The sequence below is a fragment of the Pygoscelis adeliae genome, unplaced genomic scaffold, assembly GCF_000699105.1.
Source record: "Pygoscelis adeliae isolate BGI_AS28 unplaced genomic scaffold, ASM69910v1 Scaffold83, whole genome shotgun sequence".
Lineage (NCBI taxonomy): Eukaryota > Metazoa > Chordata > Aves > Sphenisciformes > Spheniscidae > Pygoscelis > Pygoscelis adeliae.
The window spans coordinates 41,881-51,346 of NW_008824467.1; the positions used below are offsets into that span (position 1 = coordinate 41,881).

The following is a 9,466-nucleotide window of genomic DNA, read 5'->3' on the forward strand; positions in this document are numbered from 1 at the left end:
CTTCTCCTCCCAGAAATTTGTTGTGTTTTTCTAACTATATCCCCTATTTTATGGATTCGAAGAGGACATTAAAACTTGTCCCTTCTTTAAAAAAAGGCTTTAAAAAAAGACAAAAATCAAAAGAGATTTTGAGAGGTTGGTGGAAAATTATTGCTCGTCTTTCTCCATTAGGTGGATAGGAGTCAGAAAGGAGATTTTACGTAAATTACAGTTTTGTGATTGCTCCCACTATAACTGCATGTTTGTGAGTGGACCCTGATACGGAATCAGTTCCTCACTTGTACACTATAAGTAGTTACTCACCTACAGCACTGAATAAGAAAGCCACACTGAAGACACAAGTAAACAAGTCAGTCCAGTCTAAAGAACAACATTCAGAAAAACAAAGTACCAACACCTTCTCAGAACATGGAAATAAAAAATAACTCCATCAGAGCTACCTTGCCAAGGAGCATATTTAAAGTCCAAAATAGCACCATTCATCAGTGTCTCAAATCCCGTGGCAGCATCACGATCACTTACCACAAGGAAACCATGAGTTTCATACTACTTCTATACATCAAAAGAGTACATGGATAAAATATAGAGATATACAGACAATCGATGAAAATAAACTACTAGGCTTGTTACATCTAAATGAAAAAAAAAGGGGGACTCTCAGCCTCTGCAAGAAGCAGTTTGGGATGGTGGAAATGGAGAGAGCATTTTACCAGTTGCATGTGAGCAGTGGAGTTTGAGTAGTGGAAGACATTGCTGTGGTAGAACCAGGCCTGAGGGCCCACCTGTAATGTTTGTAAACATGGATTCACAGTGTGAAATTCTGAGAGCTTTCGCTTGAGTCAGAATGTTAAAAACTATTTTTTATGGTACACGTTTGTCCACTGTTATTCTCTAAAGCAAGGCTCAGAGTCCCATAGTTTCTTCTTACACTTGATGATTTACACAGAAACAATTCCCGATATATGACACCATGACCTCATCAAACCCATACACCATATGTAATACAAATGGAGAAATTATGATTAAAAAGAGTAGAGGTAATCGATTTTGGTGAAATGGTGTCCATAGCCATTCACTGGAACCGGGTATGCCCCCTCCACCTCACTTTTCTTCTTGCGATTTACTTCCTTCGAGATGGGGAGACTTCCCTGTGGAGAGGAAAAAACAGTATTAGCTGTGCTTTGGTGAAGTCTGTTTGGTGGGTTCCTCCCATCTCCTGTCCTGAGGTTTCCATAGTTCCCTACCTTTAGTTCAGAAGTAGACATCTACTAAACATGGCTTAATCACCTGTAAATACTAATGCCACAGAGAGCAAAGGATCGCTTAAAAACCAGGCAAGCCTTGCAGCATCTGAGGAAAACTGTTCACTTGGGGATGAACGAGTGTGCCCCAGGAGCCAAAATGCAAAAGAGTTGAGCCAACAACCATCCTCCACTACTGCACTGGGGAATGTGGGCATTTGTTGTAGCTGTGGAGACCCCAACCATCCCAGCAAAGTTACAGGGGAAGAAGCTATGGAGTGACAACCCTTTCTGCAGCTGACCGCCACCTGTGCATCCTTACACTGCTCCTCAAAATTATTTTTCTCACTCTTGCCAAACCAAGTGATTTCTGTGCCCTTCATAATAGCTGGGACAGCTCAGACCTAAAACTGCACCTGCAGGTGCTATGTGTGCAGTAGTTCTGGCATAGAAATATGTCTGAAAACGAGCAATTACCTGTTTTGCACACGTGAAGCACAGCGTCTCAGCATCATGAATGTGAAACTCATGGCCACAAATCTACAGATGGTACTGAGCCCCTTTGAAAATATAACTCAGTACCAACTTGGGTAACCAAGAAACTAATATTAATGGTATTATCTACCAATAAATTAATTTGTTTGCTTGCTTTTTTTAAACCCCAAGCTCCATTTTATGGTTCCACTTGGCCTCCATCATAAAAGCGCATCTTAGTTATGAAAGATCATCTTACTCTTAAGAGAACCTTTTACAGCTTAGACCTTTCATCTTATAAACACCTTAAAGCTTAAGCAGATAGTGTACGCTATTAAGTGACTTTCCTATAGTACCTCATTGAGAAGCGAACTCTAAAGGCAGAGTAGGGTATAGTGCATTACTTGTCTCTGGACAAGTACAGAGATGGTGTGCCATGTCAACCAGTTGCCTCAGATAGGTTTTTGTTAACCATACTTAACCATCCATCGCTGAAGTCTATGACTATTCAGCAAAGCATTTAACTATATATTTCAGTTTAAGCCTTGGTAGGAAGCCTAAAGGCTAAGCATGTGCTTAAAGTACTTTGATGATGCTATGTCACTATGGGATCTTAAACAAAAAGAATTTTAGCTAGTGATATATTTTGTAAGTTATGGAAAAAATCTGTGGGTTTTGTGTTTAAGAGATCAGAATTGTAAAGGTGTTTTATTACTTTTATTGCTTAGGACATATTTGTCATATAAGCAGATTGCTTTTAGTTTGTTTAAGAAATTGAAGTTATCTTCTCCAAGTTAAATTTTTCTGAGCTAAGAGTTGTGAATTTCTGAATTAGGAATTAAACACACAGCAGTCTCACAACTACTAAGAAAGTGCAGTTTTCAGCAATTTTCCTTTCCTGGCTCTTCAGAGCCATAATTTTCACTGCAATGTCCGTATTTGCTACATTTACTTGTGCTGAGAATAAAGCCGCCCCATGGCTTTCCCACTGTCTTTATCACAGGATAAATTCTGCTTTTGGATACATGAATTCCCCCAGGGTTCTGCACTGCACACAGCCAGGAGCTGTTTTCAGGCTGAAAATCCTTTCCTAAGGGCAAACGATGCCCTCTCCCTTCAAGGCATCAGAAATGGAGGAACTGAGCAGACTTCGATCAGCACATATGCAGAAGGGCTCTGCAAGCCAGGGAAAGAAGTAGGAGTAGAAACATACCTTGCCTTTGCTACAGCCAAGCCAGGGATTTTGCAAGAGACAATTTCAGAATGAAAAAATAACATTTAAATTTTAGTGACTGCACAAACGTGTTTCCTCACAGGACTCTAGAAAATTCCATCCTCGTGATAATATTTTTGTTTTTATGTTGACTAAATTTGCTACTTGTGTATCATTACAGGATATGAGAAGAAAACTAGAAACTTACATATGCAAACAGGCACACCACACAGACCAAAGGTCTGGGCAAATTTCCAAAAGCATTGTGTTGGGCAGTTCCTTTTCAGCTGTGAAAACAATCTCAGTCCTGAAATTCTGCCATACAATCATAAGATAAAAAGTCCCATATGACCCTTCTAGGTCTGGAAATAAATTGTCTTTAAGAAGTGTAACCTTTCATATTTGTTGGTTGCATGAAAACAAAAAAAAAGCACTTTTATCTGAAATAAGAGTTTCAAAAAAATCTATTAATTTTACTTTATTCTTTCAAGTTGTTTAGCATTGAGTACATACAACTGTTGAGCTGAAGGACTGAGTGCTTTCTGCAGTCTTCTTCAGCAATTTGCCCCTATTAATTTTATAAGACAGATGACAAAAATTAGATTCCAAAGACATCCAGTTTGTGTTAAGGCTGATACTGTGCTGGAAGCTGGATTGTGTGCAGCTAATATTCAAGTTGCTTTTGAAGATCAATTGTGAAATAAAATTTGGAGATAGTTCTAAAAACTGCTCCTTGTAAGCATATGCCAAATATCTTTTGAAGAATTACATAAAGGCTAGAAGAAATGCATCATATTTAAAAAGCAGGAATCCAATCACTTTAGAGGAAAAAAGGTGTAATATTTTTTGACCAGTTGAGAAACAATTATCCCTTTTGTTAAACTTTTTTTAAGCTATGCACAGCATAAAAACATGGCTATTCATAAATCCAATATAATGCAGCATTGTTACTAACTATGCTGCACATAGTTCGCAGCTTCATTCCTGTGTTTCACGAGCAACTTTAATGATGAATGACAACTTACTAAAAGCTGCTAACTTAAAATTTTGGACAAAAACTATCTAGTTAACACACAGCTGATTCATAAAATTAGCAAATACATTTAATATATGTCTAACCATATATAGCACATTCATCATAATCTGGCATTGCTATCAGCCTACTCAGCTGAACTTCTGAAATACTTTCAATGTTAGGAATGGCAGTACTGCCATATATGTTAATTTAAAGATTGGCACGCTGGCACATGAGTCTGCAAATAGCAGATTGCAAATAGCCCAGCTATAAATTTTAGAAGTTCCTTTATGAAGAAAAAGTGTGGAAAAAATAGTGTTATCCAGATGAAATAGCAGAGTTTTGTTAACAGGGAGCTGGAGTCTAGATAATAATTGAAACCCAATCAAAACTATTTTCGATGTGCTCTGTCCTTTACTTACTTACCTTTTTTTTTGCCAGATTTTGAGTCAGTAATGAAAGGGAATATGAAAATAAAACATGTACATTCTATGGTTCTGAGTAACTGTTTTATTTTCCTACTCAAATTTCATATCCAGTTTCACATTTATGAAACCAGCAATGGTAACAGAACAAAATCTTATGAATCTTGTCTGACAAGCCACATCTTCTGCATTTATGTTGGGGTACTTATTGTCAAACTCAAATGAAAACTGCCATGCTTTGTATGCTTGTTACTCAAGCCAGGTAAACCACAAGCAGAAAACTTAACAAAAGAAAAACACCACCACCTCCCTCCTCCTCCTGCATTATCATTGACTTTTTCATCTGTATTGCTAAGAGAGAATTGCCAAAATCAAGCATTCATAACTCAGATGTCAAGCTTGTAAAATCATGAGACAGGCTTAAGAAATATGAGCTCTTGAAAATTACTATGTTTACTTTCTGGTATGTAGCCAGCAAGAGTCCATGTTTTCTGCAAGCCTGAAGGCTAAAAACATCATTTTAAAATGAAAGCTGAAATCCTCACTTAACTGCCCGGCTCAAGGAGCCAAGGCTTTAAGAAAAACAGAACACCATGAGACTCGTGATGAAATCATGAGAGCTGGCTAGTCTCTTGAAGCAGTTATAAAATAAAATCCATTGAACTTTCAGTGTTGGGCTTTTTCCAGAAAACTTTCATCTTAGTAAACTGTTTATTAGATGAAAGAAATTGCATAAATAACTTTACCTTTGGAAATCCCCCATCCCCTCGGCTGGTTGGAAAGATTTTCTGGCTTACCCAAATCGTTAACCTTGGCTGATAAACCTGTAGTGACATAAATATATACAATTTCTTACTAACAAAGAGAGATTCATTAAATGCAATCAAATGCTGTTCATGTGACAGACCGCATTACTAAAACCAAGAGTCTAATGTCAGTTGAGCTTGACCCAGAGACCTAGCTGCATTTTATGCGCAGTACGTATTTTTGAGTACCCATGACAACAAGAGCTGTCCCTAGAGTATTTCAACAATATTGCTTATGGCAATCTGCATTCAACAGGCTTTTTAAAAAGAGCATAGGATGGATTTTTTTTTAAATCTCTTTAAGAAATTTTGTATGAGGATGTCCGTACTAATAAACTTACTGAGGGTATTGTGAGACCACATGCCCATTCTCTTCTGCCAGATATCACTGGCGAAAGACTATTTAATGAAGATTATTACCTTTGCTGATGACTGCAGGAGACAAGGGCAACACTGCTTTGATTATCTTTTCACAATGAACTGTGAACTAGAACTTACTACTTTCTAAGATCATTGACACAGCTATAATTCTGTGTTAGCACCCTATATTTTAGACATTAAAGGAATTCCAACACATTATAAAAGACATACAATAAAATAGCTGGTAGCAGGATTTAATGCTTAAGGTACTGGCCTATGACTGCTATAGGAAAATTTTCCTATGGAAAATGGGTAAGATCCAAAGCCGGCCGCTGACTACAGTGGGAAGCTAGACTGAATAAATGCCAGGCTAATACACCTCAGTTATGGTGAATCTGAGCTGGAAACATCCCGTGCTTCCGTTCCTCAACTTCAGGATGAAGATCAGAGCATTTCTTCATCTTGCTCTCATTAAACACTGAAGTGGTCAGGTACAAGTTGCATACGATGCTGAAGATCCTAAATTTATTTTCCTGCTGGGTCTGCCTCCTGGGCCTTTGGGGTTTTGTGAATTGAAAATTCTTTCTGCACAATGCCTGAATGTTGAACTGTCAATGTTTTGAGATGAACATTATAAATCACACCATTCAAACTTGTTCACGCTTTGGGAATCAAAACTTGCCTCGTCACTTAAATTCCTGGAGGACCAGCTTTACTCACCTGCTTACTATTGTATTTATATTGAAACCTGAGGAATGTTTTCATTTCTTGGAATTGCATGTTGACTATTAGTTCTCACAACCAGACTAGATGTAGCTTGGAGAAATTATCAGAAGATTACCTGAATCATCTTTCCAAGAGAAAATCCTACTATAAAGTAGGAAACAGAGGAGGGAAACTTAAAACACAGAGCCTAAGGCAGTGCCTGAGCTGATAACACTCTCCCATGATTTTCCACAGTACAAACCACAGTGCTTTCTACTGATTAAAGCACCAGATTTTATTTCGCATTTTAGATTACGCATTTATGATCTCAGACAAGCCAGTTAAGCTCTCTGGGTATGGCTAACACAGAATAACTAACACACAGCACAGGGCACTCTGTGAATTCATCAGTTAATGTTCACATTGAATATTTGAGCCACTTGAATGAAAGATACCAAGTAACCCCTGAGCTCTCCTGTTGCTATTTATGATCACTGATCACCCATCCTGCAATTATGCCTTGATTTTATTGTGTAGTCACATTCTTTGTATGAAAACTCATGGTGGGAAACAGCAATAGCAGTTCAGCTCTACCACAGGACATGCGTGCTCAAACCAGCAAAGTATACAAAAATGTGTATTTTCCTGTGTTTAGGAGGAAGGAATAAGCATTAGAATACAGTATTACTCATTATGATGAATATAAGCGTCTATGTTTTCGATGGAGTCTGAGAAGTTTTCAAGTTAGCCCATAGGCCTTGTCATCCCTATTAATATTTTAATAGGAATAAAATAAGCACCTGCAGTTAAATGACAAAGAAAGGACCCTCAACTTGAATTCATAAGAACTTAGAGGGACTGCAGTTTGATGGTGGATTTTGGGAATGGGGCAGGAGGAAAAAGGTGTAAATTGTAAGGTATACTCACAACTATGCTCCAGGGTTAAAAAAAAACAACAAACCACCCCCCCCTGCAAACCCCCAAAAAACCCCACCACCAAACCCCACCACCACCACCAAAAAACCCTACACAACCCCCCAGATATCTTTCACAGTAATTTTCTGTGGAGAAAAAAATTCAGTAATGTCCTATTTTCTTAATATCTCTTCAAAAGCAAATACTGTGGCCAATATTGGTAGATAATAATCACGTGGATGTACTCCACATGCAGTAACTGGTCTGCTCTAACTGTACCAAAGTCCTGAATGGGCAGCCACAGGACTTTAAGTATCTGCCTTGTGAGCAATGCTGAAAGGCCGGGGAATCATGGTTTGGATCCTGGCGAAGTGGAGGAAGATTCTGGAATGGAAAAAAAGATGCCGGTGTAGAAAAGTCCACTCAGGACTTACTACAATCCACCAGGAGAAAAAAAAAAAAAAGAAGAAAAAAAGAAAAAAAAAAAAAGGACATCTTGCCATGCTATGTGCTTTATAAAATGCAGAAATTACTTAGATGTTCAAATACACTGAAAACTAGAGTGTTAGAAAAACACAGCAAGAACTTTTAGTCAATTATAGCAGCTCAAAACAACTGATATTAATGTTGTGAGATGAGCTATACAGAGAGAGAAAAAGTGCAAAGCAATGCTCCATTGCAGAGTAGGATGTAAGGCTTACAACATTCCAGCTGTTAGCATGAAGCAAACACTTCTAAATAAATGCTTCCATTGATACACACCATATTTTCATTTCTTAGTACTTCCTGTGCGACTATTATGCGAGTACAGGCTTGGCTTAAATAACCAAAGGATCAGGATGCAAAACAGAACTACTGAACTTTAGGATGGACTGAAAACTAAAGTTACTGCAAGTCTATACAAGGCATAAAAGCCATATACTGACTCAAATTGATAGCCTCAGTATTTGATAATCACTAGGAAAAAAATTAATCTAGTAAACTTCATCCATAAATTACCAGAGTGGATCACCCCTAAACATCTGACTAACAGGATTATTACCCTTGGAAGCCTGCCTTCCTGGCAGAACATGTGACACACAAAACCATTCACTCCCACTTTGAGAAGTCAGGGGGAAAGAAAACCACTGATCTGGGAAGTGCTGTCTGAGACAGTGTTCTACAACAACAAGCAATTCTGCCTGAAACATGGAGGCCAACTTCAGAGAGGCAGTTATGAGCTATGAGGAATATGTTTTCAATTCCTTAGCGTCCATTCTCTTGAAAATATACAAATAATAAAAATTGAGACTAAAAATCAGAAAAAGCAAAGGTGGAGGAAAATAAATGCCCAGTCTATTTACTGGCTCTTACACATCCAGACTCCAGAACTACTTACTGCTACTTTTTTTTTCAAAAACAGAAGGATTTCTAGAGTAGACTCTTCTTTTCTCCTCTGCTCAACAAACCGAGAAACAACTTTTTTGCTATTGCAAAGGCTCTGTTTAGCCAGCATTTCAAAACTCTAATGCCTATTCTTCCATTTTAAGCCATGTCCTCTTTAAGAGCAATAGTAGGGGAGCACAGGTTTTGCCCAGCTTTAAAACAGATATCATAAAATGATTTTAACAGAGCTGGACTAAATCTACTGTATCAGTCACATCAAAATGCTAAAATTAATTTCTTGCTACCCACTCTCCATTCCTACACACTAAAAGCATCTTTCAAACATTCAGGTACATCCATCAAGAGGAAAAAAAAACAGATTTAAGACATGCTAAACTTAGTAAAATGAGCACACTCCTGTTAAGCATTCCCAAGGTTTTTATAGTTAAGAAACAAACTAGAAAGCCCCCAGAGTTACTTTTTCTAGCTTTTTTTTTTCTTTTCATGTGGACCACAACTGAATTCCTGTTCATCAAGTCTCGTTCAAGATTTACAGGAGTTGAATTCAACTGCAGTCTGGATTTCCAAACTACAAGCTTAGTGAAGAAGACCAACTGCTCTGAGTATGCCAGCAACCACCTTTTGAGAAGTATCAGATAACTTCTTTATCATAGAAACCTTTTTTTTTTTTTTTGGGGGGGGGGGGTGAAAACAAAAAGGAAATGATGACAAGTACTCTAGAAATTCCTAATTCCAAATAAATGGTGACCATCTCTAGTAATTCTGCATTAGCCTAACTAGGAGAGGAAAAAAGGGGGGAAAAAAAAAAAAAAAAAGATTTACTATATGGATTAGCAGTCTAATAGCAGACAGAGATGGCCATGTGCTGAGGAACAGGGGAGTAAAATGACAGAGGTATGTGTTGAAGAGAAGGAAAGAAAGGGGCA

The 9,466-nt window shown here is 37.9% G+C and overlaps 1 long non-coding RNA gene across 1 annotated transcript in view; it reads right to left on the minus strand.

Annotated features, from left to right (window-relative positions):
• Positions 1-9,466, minus strand: part of LOC103914448 — a 21,689-nt gene that overhangs the window by 543 nt on the left and 11,680 nt on the right. The window contains exons 3-4 of the long non-coding RNA XR_663462.1: positions 5,115-5,192; positions 1-1,148 (exon numbers count right to left, since the gene is read on the minus strand). The exon at positions 1-1,148 is cut by the window's left edge and continues 543 nt beyond it. This is a non-coding gene — a long non-coding RNA (uncharacterized LOC103914448). The remainder of the gene's footprint in view (positions 1,149-5,114; positions 5,193-9,466) is intronic.